The sequence below is a fragment of the Periplaneta americana genome, chromosome 5, assembly GCF_040183065.1.
Source record: "Periplaneta americana isolate PAMFEO1 chromosome 5, P.americana_PAMFEO1_priV1, whole genome shotgun sequence".
Taxonomy (NCBI): Eukaryota; Metazoa; Arthropoda; class Insecta; order Blattodea; family Blattidae; genus Periplaneta; species Periplaneta americana.
The window spans coordinates 169,427,235-169,453,397 of NC_091121.1; the positions used below are offsets into that span (position 1 = coordinate 169,427,235).

General features: G+C 35.6%; 1 long non-coding RNA gene across 1 annotated transcript in view; it reads left to right on the forward strand.

Moving 5' to 3' along the window:
* Positions 1 to 20,366, forward strand: part of LOC138700551 (uncharacterized) — a 527,830-nt gene extending 507,464 nt beyond the window's left edge. The window contains exon 3 of the long non-coding RNA XR_011332389.1: positions 20,140 to 20,366. This is a non-coding gene — a long non-coding RNA (uncharacterized lncRNA). The remainder of the gene's footprint in view (positions 1 to 20,139) is intronic.
* The last annotated feature ends 5,797 nt before the right edge of the window (positions 20,367 to 26,163 follow it).

The following is a 26,163-nucleotide window of genomic DNA, read 5'->3' on the forward strand; positions in this document are numbered from 1 at the left end:
ACGTCCTCCTCACGTTTTTCTTCTTTTGAAAGTAAATACCAAATAAAATATGTGCCTTGAAATTCGAGGAAGATTCGATAATTTTTAAATTCACAGCTATAAGAAAACCTCGGTTGATCGAGTTTTTAAGGATGCGCGCTCATGTGCTGTAGAAAACTGTGAGAAAGATGCGAGATTGTTTGTGTGGAGGAAAGTCAATCCATTCCTCCTTTACTGCAGAAAGCACACATAAACAACAGCGCATTAGCGGCCAGAGAAAGAAGCAGAGTTTTAAAGCGAGTAAATTGAACGGAGAGGGAGGAGATCCTCCTCTGAATCAGCGCATGGGCGGGAAATAGAAACCGACTGGTCGTGCAGCAAGCTCGCTACCGCTGCCATCTAACGATCTTGCATTGAACCAGACTATAACACGTCATCTAGGAGGAGACACAATAAAAACAGTTTAACGCAAAGCTATGAAAGACATCATATAATCTTTTTTTTAAATTATAAATCAAAAATATTATTCATTGCACTTTATATAAGCTACTATTCATGGTTTGAAACTTTCAAGGATATTTGAAAGTTAAAGTCGGGTTTATACAAAACAAAGAGGAAGTAGTTCTATGTTAGTATCGCAGATCTTTTGGCCCCTGAAATTCACTTCCATTCATTGTGTACTAGACAGGGCAACAGCCAAATTGTCAGTTTTGTACAAATATATTTGAAATTGAAAGTAGTACTCCAAACTACATTACTTTTTAACATAAAAAATTAATTGGCCACCGGCAACTTTGAACAATAATGATAGTATGACTTTACAAGAACTGATATTCTTCAAAAGCATATGATACTGAACTTTTAAAATGTACATGTGGCAACACACACCATGTGGATGGGTGCAGTGTTTTCTCTTTCCTCAGATTATTTCCCATTCCCATTTCCGCGGTTCCGAGTACGTGTTAGTAGCGAGTCTCTTCCAACACGTGACGTGTGATGCTGTAGTGTGCTCGAAAAATGCTGCGAGATGAATTTCCTTGTAATTGTTAATTTGTGCAAGTATTCAACAATGAATGGAAGTGAAAACATTATATATTTTGGAAAATTTAGGAAACTCAGTTTACAAGAACAGATTATTGCTATACAGAAGGGAAGACCAACCCCAACACTACCTGGTCTTACATGTATGCATGTTGGCTAATTTGTAGCATGTTTCATTCAAGAAGGTGTCATTTCGTCCTGTTACCTTCTTTCCTCCTCTTAAGAAATACGCAGGAGCCGCCACTGAGTTATTTCCTTGCTTACTCGCTTGCTTGCTTATTTACTCATTCATTCATTCATTCATGCATTCATTTATTAATGAATGAATGAAATAATTAATTAATTAATCTACTTATTTATTTATGCATTTATTTACTTATTTCTTTAGTTATTTTCTTACTTGCTGACTCATTTATTTATTTATTTACATATTTTCTTGCTTGTTCGCTGGCTTATTCATTCATTCATTCATTCATTCATTCATTCATTCATTCATTCATTCATTCATTCATTCATTTCTTTAATTATTTATTTATCTATTTACTTATTTATTTATTCCCTTACTTATTCAGATATTTTTTGCATGCTCGCTTGCTTGCTTATTGATTAATTTTATTTCCTAGCTTGCCCGCTTGTTTGCTTTCTTTATTTATTAACCTATTTACTTATTTACTTATTCACTTACTCACTCAGTTATTTTATTTATTTATTTATCCATCCATCCATCCATCCATCCATCCATCCATCCATCCATCCATCCATCCATCCATCCATCCATCTATTTATTTATTTATTTATTGTGACTTATAGAACAGTACAAAGGCTACATGCTCACCAAAGCACATGCTTTAAATAATAATTATGAAAGAATAATTTAACTTATAAATTGGTAATGACTTACATGAGGGGTAGGTGCACGTAAGTATATGCAACTCATTAACAATAGGTTAAGTATTCGTAAATATACAATTATTAACATTTTATGATCGAATTTTAGGGATATATTATTTACATTTTTATTTTATTCACGAAATAGTCCTAATAAATGTCATTCGAGGTCTGAGATTACTACAGATAAAACTTTATTTAATTCGTACTGTGACCATTTTTCTTGTATTAAAATATGTTACATCTGTAGTCTGTATATATTGAAATAATATTTGAATGTGCAACAGTAACACTAGTGGCTAACATGCATAGTAAATTCGCCAGTTGCATCTCCCTGTCTCTTTTGTTTTTGTACGAGAAGAAGTGCCTTATTCTTTACGAATCGTTTATTTAAGATGCTCTTTAGTATCAATATTGCAACACAATTTTTCATACTTTCGAAATATGATTTCATCATAAATTTAAAAATAAATTTGCTCAAGATGGCGAACTTAGCGACGCTTATCTTATATCAGGGATGTTGAACAGCGCTCTCATACTGTGAAACGATTAATACGGTTTCCTACCGTAGCTGAGCTGAAACGACAGTCAGTCAGCTCGCTGTAGCAGTGTTCTGTACGCAGTGTGTTTATCAACTGTGGCGGCTGGTATGGATATGGAACGACGATTCAATAGTGAGTAGATAGATAAATATTTATTTATCAGGTCGGAAAGGCACATTGCTTAATATGTAGAAAGGAACTTGGATACATAAACCATTATAATATTAAAAGGAATTTTAATCCAACAAATTCAGAAGCTTACGGACCAGAATAGTTATCTGGTTCCACTCGTGAAAATGCTGTAGAGGAATTAAAATAAAGATTGAATTCATAAAACCTTCCATCACCATCGGGTGTTAGTAGAACAAGCTTGGTTCGTGCTGGCTACAAAATTTGTGAAAATATTGCAACGGCTTTAGAGCTATTTACTGACGGAGAATTTGTGAAAGACTGTCTCATAGCTGTTGCGAAAGAGATATGTCCGGAATATGTTAATGATTTTAAATCTATTAGTTTGTCTCGTAATATTGTTGTAGAGAGCATATCAGAAATGAGAGATAACTTGGAGGGACGACTGATAGCAAGAATGAAGTTTTTTTTTTTTACTAGCATAAAGATACGGCGCAGCTAGCTATATTCATAAGGGGTGTCGATTCAGATTTCAATGTTCATAGAGATCTTGTAGATGTCATTTCACTAAAGGATCGAACTCGAGGAGAATATATTTTTGAATCTATAACAAAAACTATGAACAATTTTCAAGTCACGCTAAAAGTAATTAATTTTGTAGTCTATATCATAACAGTTTGCGTTTCTGAACTTGAAGTTGCACTGCTACAACACATACACACTAAGTTGATATTTTAAACATGATATTAACATTATTATTATGATTTATTTCCGTCACCAACAAACAACATTCATGGAATGACCCAGTAGATAAAACACTATTATTATTATTATTATTATTATTATTATTATTATTATTATTATTATTATTATTATTATTATCATCATCATCATCATAATCATCATTCAACCTCATGTAGGCCTACATTCTTTGTTCGTCAGAGTTTATCAAGTGCAAATCTAAAATGAGCTCCTAATCCATTAGTAAGATGTACAGAGACATCATTTTATTTTTACTAACATTTTTAATATTAACCTGGCTATACCTTTAGAGAACCGGAAACACAGTTTGCTATCCCCTTCCACGACTGGAGTTCGATGATACTGGCGTAAAACACAAACAAATCACTCTACTAGGTATAGGAGGGAAGGAAAGTAGTTCATTTACGTAAACTAGGAAATATCGCGATTTTGAGTTCGATCATTTTCATTAGGTTTTTGTTTAATCAAAATACAGTACAGTATTAACAATGAGTGTTTTTACTCACGAACTGAGTTATCCATGCGAACGTATTCATTATGCAGTGCACAGTATATTACACAGTCTACAGCACATTTGCGTACAATATAGAAAAAGAAGTTAAATTAAAAAATAACCATAATATGAATATTTAAACACATTTTTGAAAATGGTGGCCGTTCATTCGATACAGGCTTCAGTCCTTTTGTGCATATTATCGCACTATAGACTATTGCATCTAATTCCAATTGCCAGTTTCGTCCTTCGTACTAGTAACTCATGTTGAAATAATTCTGTACTTACTCTACGTACTGTAAATTCAATCTTCACTTCTGCCCGACCCGAAAATATAAAATTACTCAGACATGCTATCTACTGTCCGTCCAAGTGATTATGCCGCAGGATCGTAGAAAGGGGGGAAATCACGTGACAGTTTATTACATAACGAGGCCCTTTTATTTAAGTTATTTTAAACAGTTGTATAATATTACGTAAACGTCCAATTTCTAACAGAAATTAATGTTTTCAGAAAAGAGCTAAGACAGCCCAGATTTTACAGAGGGGGGGAGCAGAAGCAGGTGGGGGAAGTCGGGATGCGACGTAGATAAACGGACAGTACCTGTGCGATAATATGATTCAATATTGAAAGCTCTTTCGTCTCTGGAAAACGCGAACATATTTCTGGAACATACTATACTCACTAACTCAGTGCTGCTTACTATATGCGGTCTTGGTTCTGTGTGGAGGACACTTGGAACTTCATTAGTAGAAGGGGTGGGAGTGAAGTACATTCAAAAACTCAGGTACAATAAAAATTGAAGTAAAAATAAAATGATGTCCCTGTATAACATTTATCAAAGCACCAGGCGTCGCTTTGGTAGTTTCGCTTTTGTTTACGATCATTCTCCCGGTCTGCCTGCTACTTTTGTTCAACCGTTGCACAGTAAGGGTGGAGTGAAGGCTCTTCATTTCACAGTTCGAGAGCGCAGTTCGACATCCCTGTCTTATATGTTACAATTGAAAATCGAATATAGATGTTTGAAAAATGCATTTCTGGACAGACTGAGTCGTTAGAATGCGAACACATAAATCACTGCATGATAGGTGGTCAGATTCGCGAGTGCAGGGAGTCAACGACCCGCGGCAATTAGTACGTCACATTAAATAAATTTAATAACGAATGACATAACTGGCAGTCGTATCGCCATGACGACAGTTAGTTTCGGTCCAATGATCAGGTTAACAGCTCTGTTCGACAAACACGATACACATGTAAACAAGGAAGGGAGGGGAATAACGAACAGCTGTCGGAGACACATGTAAGGACAGACGTGCTGCGGAATTGATCGTTCAAGTTCTGTTCCAGCCGGAGAAAAAAATTAGAAATTGTTCTCGAGCAGATTGAATGTACTCGCAGTTCAGGAACTTAAGCAACAAGACACAATACAGAGCATTAAAATCAGAGAAAAAGTGCTAAAGACATGAAATCCCTTGTATTGCGTGAAATATCTTCATTCTTGGTATGGAGTTTTGAGATAGATAAGGATGGGTTTAAGGATTAAATAGATAATATCACAGGCAGGGTGAGTACACCCTATCCAATAATTAGGTCTACATAATAGTAGTAATTTTATTTTGCCTGGCAAAGTTAAGGTCATAAGGTCTTCTCTTCCACTTAACCAGATTTGGATAATATACTTTTTTATCCTTCTTTACAAGAATGTTCCATTACAAAAATGCAATACTACAAGCTAATAGATTAGCCTACACATTACAATATTGCTAACTCTTCCGAATACAATTTTTCCATTTACAAATTTTAAAAAAATCAGTACTATTGTTAATCCTTTTAAACACTATGTTAAATGTATACTATTTAACAAATTAATCTATTTTCTATAAATTTACTATTTACAAGGTGTCAACTTCTTTGCTACTGTTGAATCTTTCAAATACAATGTACAACACTATTTTACAGCCTATTCTGTTTTTCTATTTACAAATTAAAAAAATCAATAGTATTGTTAATCCTTTTAAACACTATGTTTAGAGGTATACTATTTAACAAATTAACCCATTTTCCTTCAATTTACTATTTGCAATGTGTCAAAATTAATAGTTTTTGTGAGCTTTTCGATTGATAAAAATTATATACATGAAATATATAATTATGTAGTAGAATACAAAACACAAAAGAAAATACCTTAGAGATTACATATAATCAAGATCAGTTACACAATAAGTATAAGGAGAATATAAAATAAAGTAAAAAATTACATATAATCAAGATCAGTTACATAATATAGGGGAGAGTCGGGTAGTATCGGACATCGGGTAATATCGGACAGTGAGTTTCTTTCATCTACCACACGATGATAGTACCTGATTGACATGGTTACGTTTCTGTGATGTCGCATAGAGAAACGTAACAATGTCATTCAGGTACTACCATATGCTGGTAGATGAAAGAAACGCACTGTCCGATACTACCCGATGTCCGATACTACCCGACTCTCCCCTAAAAGGAATATATTCAATTTATAAGACATAAACTGCTCGAGATAAACTCGAGATATCATATACAGTTAATATACTAGTAGGAGAATACATGTGGGTAACAAGACATAGAAAGTTGAATAGCAAAAACGTACTATATAGCATATGGTCACAAACGATTGCCGGTAAGTAAAATATCAATATAATACAAATAAAGGAAGAAAAGAGAGAGGAGAAAAAATAATAGCTTGGTCATGTAAAGCAAATTATTTAGAAACTTTCGCAAGAGTCTAGTTCTGTTCAATAAAAACATTTATAAGTAGAATATACGAGGTTTGATCATTAAATTTCGAGACTGCGTCTGTTTGGGCGAAGAGATCACGTGATTGACATGTACGCGCAGCAGTGACGCTAGATGACCTTGAAGAGACGCGACACAAAGTTTCAAAGCGCTATCTTCATTGACACCTGTGTTATAAAATAAATTATGGTTTATTTAACAACGCTCGCAACTGCAGAGGTTATATCAGAGTCTCGGGTGTGCCGGAACTTTGTCCCGCAGGAGTTCTTTTACATACCAGTAAATCTACTGACATGAGCCTGTCGCATTTAAGCACACTTAAATGCCATCGACCTAGGCCAGAATCAAACAGTCTCGAGCACAAAAGGCCAGCGTTAGGCCGACTTAGATAGATAGATAGGTAGGTAGGTAGGCAGGCAGATAGATAGATAGATAGATAGATAGATAGATAGATAGATAGATAGATAGATAGATAGATAGATAGATAGATAGATAGATAGATAGATAGATAGATAGATAGATGGATGGATGGATGGATGGGTGGGTGGGTGGGTGGGTGGGTGGGTGGGTGGGTGGGTGGGTGGGTGGGTGGGTGGGTGGGTGGGTGGGTGGGTGGGTGGGTGGGTGGGTGGGTGGGTGGGTGGGTGGGTGGGTGGGTGGGTGGGTAGGTAGGTAGGTAGGTAGGTAGGTAGGTAGGTAGGTAGGTAGGTAGATAGATAGATAGATAGATAGATAGATAGATAGATAGATAGATAGATAGATAGATAGATAGATAGATAGATAGATAGATAGATAGATAGATATCGAAGAAATTATACAACAATTAAGAAAATAATAATGAAAGCACGAAGGATGAAGTACGTAGAAACTAAATAAAAGGAGAAAGAAAAAAAAGGAGAAAAAAGATAGATAGAGAGAAAGTAAAGCAATTAAATGGGCGGAAAAAGGAACGAAAGAAAGCAAATGTAAATGTTAAGGCTGTAAAGTAACCCTGCTCTTGGCGGCGTGTGGACCTGTTCCCTCCTTGCAGTGGGTCACATGATCCTGCGATGACAAACAGGAACCTCTTCGGTTTGCAAAACGGTGTTAAGTTGCACTTATTATGTAGGGAAGTACCTCCTGTGATATTTCCCACGGGGAACTTTATACTAGCTGCTACATCAATCAGCTTGCAAATTACGAACAGCTCTGAAGTCTGATCTTCTAATAAAGCTTCCTGTTTTACTCTTTCAGTCATTTCTTTTTAACCAGAATTTAAACTGCGGACTTATTATAATTTATAATTTCTTGAAATGTCGATAAATTGCATTAAGACGATATACACATTATATTGGCGACCTTAACGTACACAACTTTCAAGAAACATATTTGACGGAGGCCTCAGTTTCTATTTTGAAATGAAAGTTTTCCAAGTGGAAGCCAAGTAACTTATCGACACACTTTAGTACTACCACCATTTATTAGTGTTGTCCAAAGTTAACGAAAATCACTTAAAAAGCAAAAGATCCTAAAGATATACGAGGGCTATTCATAAAGTAACTTCCGTTTTCCTATAGCGTGCGTAACAACAGACAATGGGGCAGCTCTTGCGGTGGAGTGTGCTTTGAAGCAGTACGCGTCGAGCAGCAGTAGAGTCAAGGTCGTGTCTTTGTTCCTTTCTGAGCCACGTGCTATGAAAATGTGTGCTGCAATCGCAAGTCCCGTCAGGTGTGAGGTACGTTCTGTCATAAGATTTCTGTTGGCCAAAAACTGTAAAGCTAGTGAAATCCAACGCTAACTTTGTGAAGTTTATGGGCCAGACGTAATGCGTGAAGGTGGTGTAAGACAATGGTGCCGTATGTTAAAAAATGGGCGAACCAATGTCCATGATGGAGAGAGAAGTGGTCGACCGAGTATCGGGAATGCAGATTTGATTCGTTTGTTGACGAAAAGGTTAGAGCAAACCGCAGGTTCACCATGTCGGAGCTTAGTGAGGATTTTCCACAGATTAGTTGTACTCTTCTGTACAAAGTGATTACCGAAGATTTGGGCTAACGGAAACTTTCTGCCATATAGGTGCCTAAACTCCTTTCTGAGCAACAAAAGGCTCAGCGAATGGGAGCAGCACTGTCCTTTCTTGAGCGTTACGAAAGAGAAGGTGATGCTTTTCTCGATCAGATTGTGACAGGAGATGAGACTTGGGTGCGGTATGTGAATGCAGAAACAAACCTTCAATCAATGCATTGGGGCCACACAAAGTGTCGTCAAACACCTTCCATGAGGAAAATCATGGCAACTGTCTTCTAGAACAGAAAAGGAATTTTGCTAGTGGAGTATTTGGAGAGGAATGCCACAATAAACGCTGAGAGTTACTGTAACACACTAACAAACCTGAAAAGGGCCATTCAAAACAAACGTCGTGGCATGTTGAGCTCTGGGGTGATTTTCCTGCATGACAACGCCCGGCCGCATACAACGCGTCGTACTGAGACCTAACTACAAGAGTTTAACTGGGAAGTATTGGATTACCCTCCCTATAGCCCAGATTTGGCAACTAGCGATTACCATCTCTTCATGCACATGAAAAATAAACTAGAGTGTATACTTAAAAACGTATTGTAACCCAATTCTGTAACGTCATTCACAGGTTTGTAAAAAATAAACGGAAGTTACTTTATGAATAACTCTCGTAGATAGGCAAATAAAGCTGTTAAACTTAAGTCCGGTTTCCATGGTGCTTGTTTCTATGATGGATTTCAAGCTGGGAGCGCTGATGGCCGCTCTGTGTGCTTGCTTGCTGGAAATAATGCTTTTTTTAATGCATAATTAATAAAGAAGTAGTATCAAAACCACTAGGTTTTTTGCCTACGCATATAACTGAACAACATGAGAGGAAAACTAAGTGGGATAAAACCACTAAATCAAGATGCAGTGGTGATACCATCAGAATGAGAATAAATAAAAACCAGTCAATAAACTAAAAGCCTAAGGATTAATGATGAATTTAGGTGTCCTGAATTTGGTGAACTGCCGAGAATCATAACTCCCTAATGATGAGTTGAAAGGGTTGTCACTGAAGTAAAGTTCCTGGTAGAATTGTCTTGTAGCTTGTAGAAGATGAGTGTGGAGATAGTCAACTTGTAGATCTTCATGGACTTGTGTATTGCTTGTAAACCAATCGCAGGCATGGATGATCCGGAGAGCTCTGTTTTGTGTTGTTCGTCGTGGCTTGAGGTTAGTCCGAGGTGCATAAAACCAGGCAGGAGAAGCATAAGTCAGAATAGAAAGAATTAACTGTTTATAGAGATTTGTCTTCTGTTTCAAGCTGAGCACTGGAGATAGTAGTAATGAATAAATTTGAAAAGTGCGAGCAGGAGCTTTAACAGTAGTAGATTTGATGTGTTGTGTCCAGAGTAAGCGTTTGTCAAGAATGACTCCGAGATATTGAGCTTGATCAACATATTGTAGAGATTAACCATATAATGTAAGTTTACTATCAGGTTTTTTGGTGCAGTTTGTGAAAATTATGGATTTACACTTGTCAAGGTTAAATTGTATTCTGTAACACAGGAACCATCGTTCAATGAAACTCACATGTCTCTGAATGGCAGCAATAGCTTCGTTTGGATGAGATTTGGTGCAGTAAATTATGGTGTCATCAGCGTACATAGATGTTGTTGTGATAATGCTCACTGGTGGCTGCTTTGGTGGCTAGTTTGCTGGATTTCGAGATTAGGTTGCTTGCTGTTTTTCGTGTTGGCTTGTAGGCTGGGACCAAAGGTAATGATATAGTATCAACGCTGAAACCATCTCGCCATGTTCGTTGTTTTCCAACTAAATCTGTTTTTTTCTATATTGTTTAGTTTCTAAGAAACAGCAATTAAATATTGGACTTTAGCTGTTTTACACTTCCGGTTTAATTACCTTATTACGACATTAACTTTTGTTAATGTAGGACGTTAGTTGTTTTCCACTCACGGTTTAGTTTCTTTTTGATCATGAGTGTTGGCAACAGATGAAACAGCAGATGATTTCCCAATTTGAACTGTGAAAAGAGCTAGAAGAGTGTGAACAGTAACCAGCATAATATCCATCAGCGTACCCATCAGAGCACCAAGTTTGCTGGCCAGCAAAGAAACAAGCATCGACACAAGCACCATGCGAAATGGGCTTTATATGAATGCATAAGAGATGGGCTTCCCAGATACTCATACACTCAGTCTCAGCGAAAGTTCCCGGTGTTTACTTGGCCAACCAGCGGCAAGACCTCCGCTGTTTGTATTCGCGAACTCACGGATCTTCGCCAGATGAAAATTTACGTATTAAGTTAGGTTATAATTTAATAAGTTTAAAAATAAAACTTTCACATTGTATGACTAACTGAAGATTCCGATTCGACTATTCTCACGAGTTCGTCTCTCTTTATCTGCATATCTGGTGAATGTCTTATTTCATCACTCCTGGGTAGTTTTTACGTTATCCTTCAGGTATAAGCTTTTCTCTGTACGTACCAACAGAGAAAGAATGGGGGAAAGAGAAACAGAAATCATTGCATGAAATCGTATGGTTGGTGAAACCCTGTCCTCTGAAATTAGCTGCGTAAGTCTGCCTTCAGTAAAGACACGCTGTAAGTCAGCTAAAAATAAGTGCAGTTGTGTTGTGTTTTGAAATGGTTACATTTTCAGTGCGTGAACGTGTACACATTTTGAAAACATACTTAAGGAAAAAGAAACAGTACCACCGAACAAGGGAAAGTTTTTGACATAAATTTTATGGCTGCCCAGTTCCGTGCAAAGAAAAAAGTAATACTAAATTTAGTGAATATGTTGTTGTTTTCTAATGGCAGGCGTTTGATAATAAAGTCATTTGACCTCTTGCACTCCAATATTTTTCAAAGATATTATCATGGCCAGCCACTGAAGCACATATTTTGAGGTGTTCCGAATCCATTTCTTGGTTTGAGTTGCACAATGGGCAGTTAAGGGACTGAATATGTTTAATGACATATATTCTGTGAAATAAGCACCACACAAGATGGGCAACACCTCCAACAGTCGGGGTGAGTGCCATGAATTCCTGGGTGCAAGCACCGACGTAGCGATGGGTAACTGCAGCTGGTTGGCCGACAGACACACTGGAAACGTTCACTGGGACGCACTGTATAATTAACGTGAATACCAGACAAGAATAAGCATAACATTTAAGAGTTAAGTAACAACACACATCACTTTTGGAAATAAAGTCAATTTTTTCAACGACGATGTAATTTTTTTGCCATTAGTTTAATTTGACGATCTTATCGTTAAGCAAAAATGTTCTTGTAAAGCAATATTTGACCTTATTTAAATTATACGAATACCGCTTACGCAGAAAATGAGTCATCGATGAACATTGACTGGTCAGAACTTACATTGTCTGGGCTACCAGCTGGATGCAGTAAAATCTCGATTTTTTTTACTTGTAATCTTGACTTGTGTCAGACGAGATCGATGGTTTAGAGTTAGACATACAGCGTTGTCATGGTAATAAAGAATTTGTTTTCCGGTTAAATAGAGACTGTATGGAATAATTTCGAAGTGAAGTTCTTGTTTAGTCAACTGTCCGAAGGCAGATCTGAACCTCACAAGTGATACCAATAAGTCAACACTTATGAGAGAACTAAGGCAAGAGGTAATGGGGTAGGATGGCCAGTTCCTTTTCCCTCCATTGTATACATCGCCGATTAGCTACATATTCCACTTGTCAGACTTCAGATGCATACAAACAATTGTTCTTTCTTCCACTGACACATATCGTCAAGTGAGATGTACTGCCTGATAATAGATGTACATATCAGCCAGAACCTCAATCAGAGGACCAAGTGAAGTTTATCTTTGCAATTTAACAAAACACATAACTAGCCTCATGTCATCAAAAGGTGTTCCATGGATTTCGCTTTTTGTTTATTGTGTACTCACTTCTCTTTTATTTGGATTGCTTAAGGGGGTACGGAATTTCAAACATGACGAAATTTTGAAATTTAATTTTATTGTCTTAATGCATTCCACCGACTTCAGGGATTACAATGATATATGACTAGAGACGAGAATTCTATGCAAATGCATGTTTTTATAGGAACATAGGACATAGCTGAAACTTAGTACTTATCAGAGTGCTGCATTGGAGTTAAATCGCTCGCTTGAACTCGGTCGAATGTCGCACCCTCGAGTGAGATACGATCGGTCGTGATACGCCCGTAATAAATAGAAGCACAGTACAAGGTCATCTCACCGACATGTCTTATCTTGTATGGAAGGCGACAGATAAGATACACATATGTTTTGCTCACACGGTAAAAGTAAGGCTTTATTTTCTGCGTTTATGACAAACTTTTAATGGAACGTACCAAAACAGGAACATGAAGTTATAAATAAAATAGTATGAAAAACTTCGATATACAGCTATTATTGCTATTTAATAATTATTCAATATTTGATTTACCACATATATAATATGATAGGTACATACATAGTGTTCCGCCTATATACTGCGACAATGTAGAAACGTTTTACAAAATATTATTGATATAGCAGTAGATTAATAACAATATCAGTACAGAGATAACGTCACAGAAAATATAATAAAACGAATAATCATGCTGCACAACTGTTACAGACGCAAAGATTAATAGGCTACACTAATTATTAGAGATTATTATTATTATTATTATTATTATTATTATTATTATTACTAGAAAACTTGAAACAGTTCTTGCATTATCGTGATTGTGTTCTCCGTTTATAATAATTACATTTACATCCAATAACATCTATCAGATGTGGCAAAAACAAAATCACTCCTGTGTGTGTGTGTGTGGGGGGGGGGGGACATTTACCTACAATATTTATATTATATTTTAAAGCAAGTTTTGTAGTTGTACTATGAAGAAGTTAGTTAAACACTGTTAAGTTTTGAAATGATAAACATCTATGATGTTACTACACAGTTCATCACTGTAACAAGAACGGATGTCTAACGCTCGGCTTATACCGTTCGAGGATTTATCGCTCGTGACAATTTTACCCATCATGCATGTGCGCTACCTATCGGATTATGCTATGAACTACTTGGCGCTCGAGCGAAAACGTCCGATGCAGACCTCTGATACTTATCCATTTCATTACTTTCCGGTTCCAAATATGTATACTTTTTCCGTGCATAATTACATGTTTTGGCCTTTTTGGGGATAAAAACATACATAATGCATATTTAAGCAAATTTTAGCTTAGTCATGCATATAATATAAATTATATTCAATTTAAATGAACGTTTTAATGGTTTTGAGTGGACACATCAGTTTCTACAATTTTATGTCCCTTATTTTAACTTCAGGAATCAGGATTGAAGAAGGAAAAGAAAAAAAACTAAATAACAGAAGAAGGTTCATTCAAATTTGCATCCATAACTTCTTGCGATGTAGAGAGGTCATTCTCTGCCTACAAAAACATATTGACTGACAAGCGCAGGAACCTCACAGACCAATTTGAAAAAAAAAAGTGAAGTGAAGTGAAATGAAGTGAAGTGAAGTGAAGTGAAATAAGAAATTTGGAACAAAAATGAAAGTGCTTGTATGCATATTTTGAGATTTTATAGTGCATGAAATTCTCGTCTCTATATATGACACTCACTGTTTTGAAAATTGGAAAGTCTTTTTTTTTTTATATTTTTTCTTTATTTACGTCGAACCTGTTAATTGATGTTTCTTGTCAACTTTCAATGAAATTTTCCAAATTTACTTTTGTTTAACATATGACCCATTATCTCAGCTTCTACCTAAGATACAAAGCTCAAATTTTTACTACGTGTTCTCCATAATTATTCCCACTTTTAACACAGGGAAATGTCTATGTTTTACAGTAAAAAAAATCTCTCCTTCCTTCTTTCCAAAATTCATTTTCATAATAAACAATTTTTAAATTGTAAAGTTTTTATAATACCTAAACGTACTCATGTCTAATTCATCAACAGGCTTCTTGTAATATGTGGTAAAAGTTTCATCTTTCTACATGTTTCTGAGAAAATGGGTCATGAACTTGGTGAAATTTAACATTGTGGAGATAGGTGATTCCGAACCCCTTAAAAATAGGCCTATCAACCTTTCATTGCATGTATTTTCCTCTTTAAAAATCTGTCACCCAAATAATTTCGTAGTTGCTGAAGGCAAATCGCAATCCACTTGTGTTTTAGACAATATTTATATCGATCTTGTCAAGGCCAGTCCCTCGTAAACTGAATATTTCTCAAGTGACAGAAAACAGCTGATTGTGAAAGTTCAAGATGTGTTGTTGACAGTTATCTGATGCTTGTTAGTAGTTATTTTTTTCAATTAAGTTTGCAGCTCCATCATCAGTATAGATGGTTGCTTCGTCACAAGTTCCTCTGACAGTCTTATGTGACCTTCACTGAAACGTTTGTAATCACATTGAAACAATACTTTCATCGCTATTCCTTCACCATTTATTTTACAAATTTATTTTGCTGCTGCAGTCGCACGTTAATTCTGTTTTCCAACAATAATGCAAACCACGCGAATTCCTATTCTTTTCTTCTCATATTCGTAAGTAAATAACATTAAAAAATAAATTCATTGCAAGCAAAAACATCAATGCTTTGGTGAAAAATAGCACGGCCAAAATAATAATAAACTACAGTACAACATTTTACAAGGCTTTAATTAATCAAACGTTCAAAGAATTCTAAATATGCCTGAGAACTTTGAATCAACATAGTAGCGATTAATAATAAGAAACAGAAACTTTATCTAACGAGGTTGTATCAAATACTTCGTCATTTAGCGTCGATGGAATTGGTGATAGCGAGCTGATATTTGACGACATGAGGCCGAGGATTCGCTAGTGATTACATGACATTCACCTTACGGTTGGGAAAAACCTCGGAAAAAACCCAACCAGATAATCAACCCAAGCGGGAATCGAACCCGCGCCCGAGCGCAACTCTAGAATTATAATTATTTGTGAAGTAGGTTACATACATACATACATACATACATACATACATACATACATACATACATACATACATACATACATTTGTTAAATAGTATACTTCTAAACATAGATTGCAAAAGAATTAACAGTAGTATTCATTGTTTTTTTTTAATTTCTAAATAGAAAAACAGAACAGGCTCTAAAATAGTGATGTACAATGTATTTAAAAGATTCAACAGTAGCATAGATGTTAACATGTTGTAAATAGTAAATTTAAGGAAAATAGGTTAATTTGTTAAATAGTATTCTTCTAAACATAGATTTTTTTAAGTATTAGCAATAGTATAGATTTTTTTAAAATTTGTAAACAGAAAAACAGAATAGGCTCTAAAATAGTGTTGTATAATGTATTTAAAAGATCCAACAGTAGCATAGATGTTAACAGGTTGTAAATAGTAAATTTAGGGAAAGTAGGTTAATTTGTTAAATAGTACAGGGACATCATTTTATTTTTACTAACATTTTTAATATTAACCTGTCTATACCTTTAGAGAACCGGAAACACCGCTTGCTCCCCCCTCCAAGACTGGAGTTCGATGATACTGGCGTAAAACACAAATCATTCTACTAGGTATAGGAAGGAAGAAAAGTAGTTCATCCATTTACGTAAACTAGGAAATATCGCGATTTTGAGTTTGATAATTTTCATTAGGTTTTTCTTTAATCAAAGTACAGTACTGTATTAAGAATAAGTGTTTTTACTTACGAAGTGAGTTATCCATGCGAACGTATTCATTATGCAGTGTATATTACACTATCTACATCACATTAGCGTACAATATAGAGAAAGAAGTTAAATTGAAAAATAATCATAATATGAATATTTAAACACAATTTTGAAAATGGTGGCCGTACATTTCGATACAGGCTTCAGTTCTTTTGTGCATATTATCGCACTATAGACTATTGCTCTAATTCCAATTGCCAGTTTCGTCCTTCGTACTAGTAACTCATGTTGAAATAATTCTGTACTTACTCTACGTACTGTAAATTCAATCTTCACTTCTGCCCGACCCCAAAATATAAAATTACTCAGACATGCTATCTACTGTCCGTCCAAGTGGTTATGCCGCAGGATTGTAGAAAGGAAGGAAATCACGTGACAGTTAATTACTTAACGAGGCCCTTTTATTTAAGTTAAATTAAACACCTGTATAATATTACGAAAACTTCCAATTCCTAAGAGAAATTAATGTTTTCAGAAAAGAGCTAAGACAGCCCAGCTTTTACAGAGGGGCGAGCAGAAGGAGGTGGGGGAAATCGGGATGCGACGTAGGCAAACGGACAGTACCTGTGCGAAAATATGATTCAATATTGAAAGCTCTTTCGTCACTGGAAAACGCGAACATATTTCTGGAACGTACTATACTCAGTAACTCAGTACTGCTTACTATCTGCGGTCTTGGTTCTGTGTGGAGTTGGAACTTCCTTAGTAAAAGGGGTGGGAGTGAAGTACATTCCAAAACTCAGGTACAATAAAAATTGAAGTAAAAATAAAATGATGTCCCTGTATATTTTTAAATAGAGTTTTTAAAATGATTAGCAATAATATTGATTTTTTTTATCTGTAAATAGAAAAAGGAATAGGTACTAAAATAGTGTTGTACAAAGTATTTAAAAGTTTCAACAGTAGCATAGATTTGCATAACATATACGTCACTGTGTTCGTTAACAGAAAACCACAATTCCAAGTCACACAGAGATTGTGTGCACTCGATGGGGTCTCTGGCGTTTCGTCAGCCCACGCGAGTTGTGTGGATATAAAGGGAAAAGTTGAGACGGTGTCGGGTGGAGTTCCCGGGTAGCTCAGTTGGTAGAGCGCTGGTACGTTCAACCAGAGGTCCCGGGATCGATACCCGGCCCCGGAACAATTTTTCCCTTGAAATTATTCAAATCTGCTTTACAGGGAGCTTTACCTGAAAGACTAGATTTGCATAATATATACGTCACTGTGTACGTTAACAGAAAACCACAATTCCAAGTAGCATAGATGTTAACATGTTGTAAATAGTATATTTAGGGAAAGTAGAATAGGCTAGCAATAATGTGTATACATTGTATTCGGAAGAATTAGCAATATTGTAATGTGTAGTCTATTAGCATGTAGTATTGCATTTTTGTAATGGAACATGCTTGTAAACAAGGTTAAAAAAATACATACATACATACATACATACATACATACATACATACATACATACATACATACATACATACAGTACATACATAGTATTCTGCCCAACGGTCGGTCTTTCACTGTATAACCAGCATTCTCCAATCTTTCCTATTTTCTACCTTTCTCTTAGTCTCCGCATATGATCCATATCATCTTAATGTCTTCTATCATTTAATACCTTCTTCTGCCCCGATCTCTTCTCCCATTCACTATTCCTTCCAGTGCATCCTTCAGTAGGCATTTTCTTCTGAGCTAGTGACCAAGCCAATTCCTTTTTCTCTTCCTGATCAGTTTCAGCATCATTCTTTCTTCACCCACTCTTTACAACACAGCTACATTTCTTACTCTGTCCATTTCACACGCTCCAATCTTCTCCATATCCACATTTCAAATGCTTTTATTCGCTTCTCTTCACTTCGTCGTAATGTCCATGTTTCTAATCCATACAATGCCACACTCCACACAAAGCACTTCACTGCTCTTTTTCTCAGTTCTTTTTCCTGAGGTCCGCTGAAGATGCTCCTTTTTCTATTAAAGAGCACAATATCAGCATAGGCCTACCTTTCTAGGTTATTACACTTTTACTACGTTATACTACTTTTGACTAATAAAACGGTAGGGCCTATGAAAGGACGTGCTTCAACCAATCATGGGCGTTTATCGCTGCAATCTTATCATTTCCCTAGTATTTATTCCTTTGCTTACCAACATTTCAAACTGCAAATTCTTTACGGTACTACAAAATATGCTTTGCGATCGTCATTTGTTTACAGAATAGATATTCAACGAAAATGGCGGCTCCATTCAAACATTGTGGTGAAGCTAACATAAGTGAATTAGAATTTTAGTAAGTCAATTAATATTTTATTATATTCTTGTTTAGTCAACTACCCAAAGACAGATCTGAACCTCACAAGTGATATCAAGAAGACACCACTTATAAGGCAATTAGGCCAGGAGATAATGGGGTAGGGTGGCCAGTTCCTTTCCTCCTCTACTGCATACATCGCCGATTAGCTACATATTACACTAGTCAGACTTCAGATGCATACAAACAATTGTTTTTTTAGTATTTTTATTTCTTTTAAATGTTTGAGCCGTTCAGAGCAGAAGTGGTGTAAGTCAAAAATGGGTAATGAGGATTAAAGTAAACATTCTGTAAAATACAGCGCAAAGAAGCAATTAATGTTCAATTTACTTAAACTATTGGTAGTCAGTGGATAGCAAGAAGGACATATTAATTGTTACTTTGCGATGTATTTTACAGAATGTTTAATTTAAACCTCATTACCCAATTTTTGACTTACACCACTTTTGCTCTGAACGGCTGAATTACACTTTCTCCTAAACGTGTAAAATTAAATTCCACTCGAGCTTTGACTTTCTCTAGATAAATCAAAACCTCTAATTTTTTACTGTCGATAACTTGAAGCAACAGTAACAAATATAAATGACACTCAGGAGGAAATTAAACGCAGAATAAATATGGGAAATGCCTGTTATTATTCGGTTGAGAAGCTTTTGTCATCTAGTCTGCTGTCAAATAAAATCTGAAAGTTAGAATTTATAAAACAGTTATATTACCGGTTGTTCTGTATGGCTGTGAAACTTGGACTCTCACTTTGAGAGAGGAACAGAGATTGAGGGTTTTTGAGAATAAGGTTCTTAGGAAAATATTTGGGGCTAAAAGGGATAAGTTACGGGAGAATGGAGAAAGTTACACAACGCAGAACTGCCCGCATTGTATCCTTCACCTGACATAATTAGGAACATTAAATCCAGACGTTTGAGATGGGCAGGGCATGTAGCACGTATGGGGGCGAATCCAGAAATGCATATAGAGTGTTCGTTGGGAGGCCAGAGGGGAAAAGACCTTTGGGGAGGCCGAGACGTAGATGGGGGGATAATATTAAAATGGATTTGAGGGAAGTGGGATATGATGATAGAGACTGGATTAATCTTGCTCAGGATAGGGACCGATGGCGGGCTTATGTGAGGGCGGCAATGAACCTCCGGGTTCCTTAAAAGACCGTAAGTAAGTAAGTACTGTCGATAAAATTATTTACTATAAATAAATTTGCATATAAAATTTGCAGGTACTAAGCAATATTGTGAACACGATCCCAGTGGCATTCTACGATAAAGTAATCTAGTTGGGAAACTATATACCTACATTCTTATTTCATAGTTTAATGTAAAATAAGGAATTAAACAGAGAGAAAAAAAAATAAATGATTACAATTGTCGACGTACTTCTGGAGAACTTCCTCAGATGGCACAATGTTCCACGGAACTGTATTAATTCCCTCTTTCCTCAACAGATGGCTGTACATAGAACTGCATACAGGACGGATTCCGGTGGATCAATACCGAAGATGTCGCCAGCATACGGTTGAGGATTTGATGTAGTCATTCAGAGGAGAACCGCAAGATGTCGCGCATGTACACTTATATATAACTTATATACATCCATAAAATAAACTTTCGTCTATCGACTTTATTCCACTCTTGATACTTCCTTACTTTTTCAGGGTCAATGAAAGTGATATTGCGCTTTTAGTTTCTTTTCTTCTTGAAAGATTATTGTACGTTCAATAAAAATATAATTTGAACCTCTACTCAGTATTACATTAACAAAAAGCAACTTATAATAGAATCTCTACATATTACAAGTTCAATCGTACAAGTAGTGTTCCAATTACTGTATAGGATCTCTGTTCGATACATCCATAAAATCATAAACCTGCAAAGAGACAGTTTTTGTATGTTGCAATAAAAGCTACGCCAGCTCTCAGCAGTGGTACCAATGAACGAAATATCTTGTCCACAGTTCCTTTGTTCAGTAATGTTCATTTCCATGTATTATCATCCCATTCATTAGGTTAACATTCGGCTTGTCAAACGTGAGCAGTCTGTCTTTGTTATTGCTCACCGCCAACAATCGACAACAACATAAACAGTGCAAAATTTAATTGCATCCCTAACTCGGAAATGAGGAAGCGCTGTTGTCACGTTTAGGCAACAGTGAAACGAGGGGATTTTAACCTAATAGCTTTATCACATGCTGAATTGACAAGTCTATTTTATATATATATATATATATATATATATATATATATATATATATATATATAAATGGCTTTTAAGGAACCCGAAGGTTCATTGCCGCCCTCACATAAGACCGCCATCGGTCCCTATCCTGTGCAGGATTAATCCAGTCTATATCATCATATCCCACCTCCCTCAAATCCATTTTAATATTATCTTCCCATCTACGTCTCGGCCTCCCTAAAGGTCTTTTTCCCTCTGGTCTGCCAACTAACACTCTATATGCCCATACGTGCTACATGCTCTGCCCATCTCAAACGTCTGGATTTAATGTTCCTAATTATGTCAGGTGAAGAATACAATGCGTGCAGTTCTGCGTTGTGTAACTTTCTCCATTCTCCTGTAACTTCATCCCGCTTAGCCCCAAATATTTTCCTAAGCAAGTTATTCTCAAACACCCTTAACCTATTTTCCTTTCTCAGAGTGAGAGTCCAAGTTTCACAACCATACAGAAGAACCGGTAATATAACTGTTTTATAAATTCTAACTTTCAGATTTTTTTGACAGCAGACTGGATGATAAAAGCTTCTCAACCGAATAATAACACGCATTTCCCATATTTATTCTGCGTTTAATTTCCTCCTGAGTGTCATTTATATTTGTTACTGTTGCTCCAAGATATTTGAATTTTTCAATCTTTTAAAAGGATAAATCTCCAATTTTTATATATCCATTTCGTACAATATTCTGGTCACGAGACATAATTATATACTTTGTCTTTTCGGGATTTACTTCCAAATCGATCGCTCTACTTGCTTCAAGTAAAATTCCCGTGTTTTCCCTAATCGTTTGTGTATTTTCTCCTAGCATATTCACTTCATGCGCATAGACAAGAAGCTAATGTAACCCGTTCAATTCCAAACCCTGCCTGTTATCCTGAACTTTCCTAATGGCATATTCTAAAGAGAAGTTAAAAAGTAAAGGTGATAGTGCATCTCCCATTATTGTATATTAGGCCTATTATTATATATCATAAGATTAATTTCACAAAATGACTTTTATTCAGAATATTAAATTGTTCAGTCGCTTCTGACTGCATAGGACTATTATGTTCGATTGATCGACCACGAAGAATACGGAATATTATTTCAGACAAAACAAAAACTGCTGAAAACGAAATATTTCTGAAAGTTGTGTTGTGATTAATGGTGATGATGACGATGATTGAATATAATTATATAAAAATTATACTAAGAAATGTGTAATAATATTTTCATGAAACCTCAATAATCTCAAATTTGCCAATTAAAAAGTTTGTGGATATAGGTCTTACTTACAAATGGCTTTCAGAGAACCACATATGCCCGCCATCGGTCCCTATCCTGAGGAAGATTAATCCAGTCCCTAGCATTATATGCCACCTCCCACAAATTCAGTATAATATTATCCTCCCAGCTACGTCTCAACATCCCCAAAGGTCTTTTTCTCTTATATTAACGGTTGTTCTGTATGGGTGTGAAACTTGGACTCTCACTTTGAGAGAGGAACAGAGGTTAATTGTATTGGAGAATAAGGTGCTTAGGAAATGTTTGGGGCTAAGAGCGATGAAGTTACAGGAGAACGGAGAAAGTTACACAACGTAGAACTACACGCATTGTATTCTTCACCTGACATAATTAGGGACATCAAATCCAGACGTTTGAGATGGGCAGGGTATGTAGCACGTATGAGTGAATCCAGAAATGCACATAGAGTGTTAGTTGGAAGACCTGAGGGGGAAAGATCTTTGGGGAGGTGAATACGTCGATGGAAAGATAATATTAAAATGGACTGAAGGAAATGGAATATGATGGTAGGGACTGGATTAATCTTGCTGAGTATAGGGACCGATGTCGAGCTTATGCGAGAGAGGCAATGAACCTCCGGTTTCCTTAAAAGCCATTTGTAAGTAAGTAATAATAATAATAATAATAATAATAATAATAATAATAATAATAATAATAATAATAATAATTATTATTATTATTATTATTATTGTGATTTATAGTAAATAGAAACATGCTGATTATTGTGATTTATAGTATAGAGAAAAGGATTTGATTAAAACATCGGGCCTCCAATGAGGGTGACCACAAGAATCCTGAACTTAGAGCAGTTGTGTTTTGTAAGTCGATTAATTAAAAAATATTCAATTTTGAATTTGGGATTCGCTTAATGCCAAAATTTCTTATTGCCAGAATTATCTTTCTTGAAAATATAAATAATATTGAATGATATGGAAAGAGTCCCTCAGAATTTGTAATAAGATGTTTTGTATTTGAAAGACTTAGGCCTAAATGCTTGAGCCTTCATAATACTGTATTTAAATTTATGTTTAACATCGAAGAGAACGTAATGCACTCAATTAAAAAAATATATGACATATATTTATATAATTTTTTTTAAAATCAGAATGATGCCAGAAATCACATCTTACAATATTGCAAATCTCCGTGAATCACCCTGTATATATACTGGGTTGGGAGGAACAAGTCACTAATACCACAAGGAAAGCCTGGAAAGCACCACATTTCTCTATGCGTATTCTGAAGAAATCTAACCGAAAGTCAAAAGAATTAGCGTACAAAACCCTTGTTCGCCCAATTATGGAATATGGAGCAGTAGGTTGGGAACCGTACAGACAAAACCAAATCGATTCAATAGAAAAGGTCCAAAGCAAGGCAGCAAAATATGTCAAAACAAATGGGACACAAAGCATGGACCGATATCAATGCAAGATTAGCAACACCATCATACTTAAGAAGGGCTGATCATATTAGGAAATTTAAATGTAGAAAACAAAGAACGGACGTGGCAAAATTTTATTTTGTTAACCGCACAATAGTAGACTGGAACAGCTTACCTACGGCAATCTTTCAGGGTGGTCCTCTTAAAATCAATACATTTAAGGAAAGGTTGAGAAGATTAGACTGAAAATGTAATTGGAGGTGCAGTGTAATTATTTAAGTTGTGTCATGTACTTAATTGAATTGATATATAATTAATTAAGTTGATATGTAATTATTAAGTTGATATGTAATTAATTAAGATGATATGTAATTTAGTTGATATGTAAATAAATTAAAGTGATATGTAATTAATTAAGATGATATGTAATTAAGTTGGTATGTAATTAATTAAGCTGATATGTAATTATTTAAATTGGTAATAGTTGGGTGAAATAGAAGTACTTATAAGTTAGATTTACTTTTCTTATCGTAGGCGTTATTATAGAATAGTTTTCAATTATAGTCCAAGGTTTATTGCATCTACTATTTATAGATTTACGTTTACTTTATTTTATTTCATTTAGGTTTATTTTATTTTATTTCATGTAATTGTAATTATTGTATATTATATATCACTGCCACCGGCTGTATACCCAATTGTAGTGTTAGTAAATACATATATATATATATATATATATTTTTTTTTTCATTTGTCCCTTCTTCTTGAGATCCATTTCCTTATCTCCTGTATTTTTCATTATCTGATATTCTGGCTCTAGGTACGATAGAAGTTCGTCACGCCCACTATTTTCCTTAAAGTTTTCATTTGAATCGTTTTCATTAATTGCTTTGTCGTCGAGATATCTGAACTTGGTTTTATTGCATTTTATGATTTTATATATCCTTACTTTAGCTTCTTGGTGTAGATATTAATTTCTCCACAATATATACTTCAGTTATCCGGACAGTTTGTTTGGCTTCTTGATTTATATTTATTTCATTCTGGTTTTGTATATTTTTTCCCATAGTGCTTACCTTTGCAGACACAACTAATGAATATCCAAGCTGTACAGAAAGGTACTCCATGCTTTACGTAATATATTAACTTCATCACACACATGAATAAATGGTTTATTCCAGCCTGTTCCATTCTAATCTGTTTTAATCCTCTTACTTTCCATTGAAGCATCCTACAATGCCGTTGAAAGCTACAGGAATGAAAGTTTATCTTGCTTTGGAGTGACACGAACTGGAAAGCGTCAGTGCGTGCTTATGGGCAGAGGCCAAATTACAAGAGATTAGATAAATTCAATACATTACAGATAAATTTAACCAAAAATGAACTGTAAGTAACATCGTTACGCGGTAGTAATTGGATTTATTCAATACTACTATATAAAAGTTGTTATGATGACAAAACGATGTAGACCTCGTCCACGGGGACATCGCGTCAGTGGCGGTGGTAGGATTTGCGAGGCCCTAGGAAAAATTATAATTATTCAAGGTCTCATATCAATATAATGGCAATAATAATAATAATAATAATAATAATAATAATAATAATAATAATAATAATAATAACAATACTTACATTCCTACTGGCTTTTAAAGAACCCGGGGGTTCATTGCCGCCCTCACATAAACCCGCCACAGGTCCCTATCCTGAGCAAGATCAATCCAGTCTCTACCATCATAAACCACCTTCCTCAAATCCATTTTAATATTATCTTCCCATCTACGCCTCCCCAAAAGTCTTTCTCCTCGGCCTCCCAACTAACACTCTATATGCAGTTCTAGATCTGCCCCTACGTGCTACATGCCCTGCCCATCTCAAACGTCTGGATTTAATGCTCCTAATTATGCCAGGTGAAGAATAAAATTTGTGCAGTTCTGCGTCATGTAACTTTCTCCATTCTCCTGTAACTTCATCCCTCTTAGCCCCAAATATTTTCCTAAGCACCTTATTCTCAAACACCCTTAACCTATGTTCCTCTCTCAAAGTGAGAGTCCTAGTTTCACAACCATAAAGAACAAGCGGTAATATAACTGTTTTATAAATTCTAACTTTGAGATTTTTTGACAGCAGACTGGATGATAAAAGCTTCTCAAACGAATAGTAACAGGCATTTCCCATATTTATTCTGTGTTTAATTTCCTCCCGAGTATCATTTATATTTGTTACTGTTGCTCCCAGATATTTGAATTTTTCCACCTCTTCAAAGGATAAATTTCCTATTTTTATGCTTCCATTTCGTACAATATTCTCGTCACGAGACATAATCATATTCTTTGTCTTTTCGGGATTTACTTCCAAAACTATCTCTTTACTTGTTTCAAGTAAAATTCCCGTCTTTTCCCTAATCATTTGTGGATTTTCTCCTAACATATTCTCGTTATCCGCATAGACAAGCAGCTGATGTAACCCGTTCAATTCCAAACCCTCTCTGTTATCCTGGACTTTCCTAATGGCATACTCCAGAGCAAAGTTAAAAAATAAAGGTGACAGTGCATCTCCTTGCTTTAGCCCAC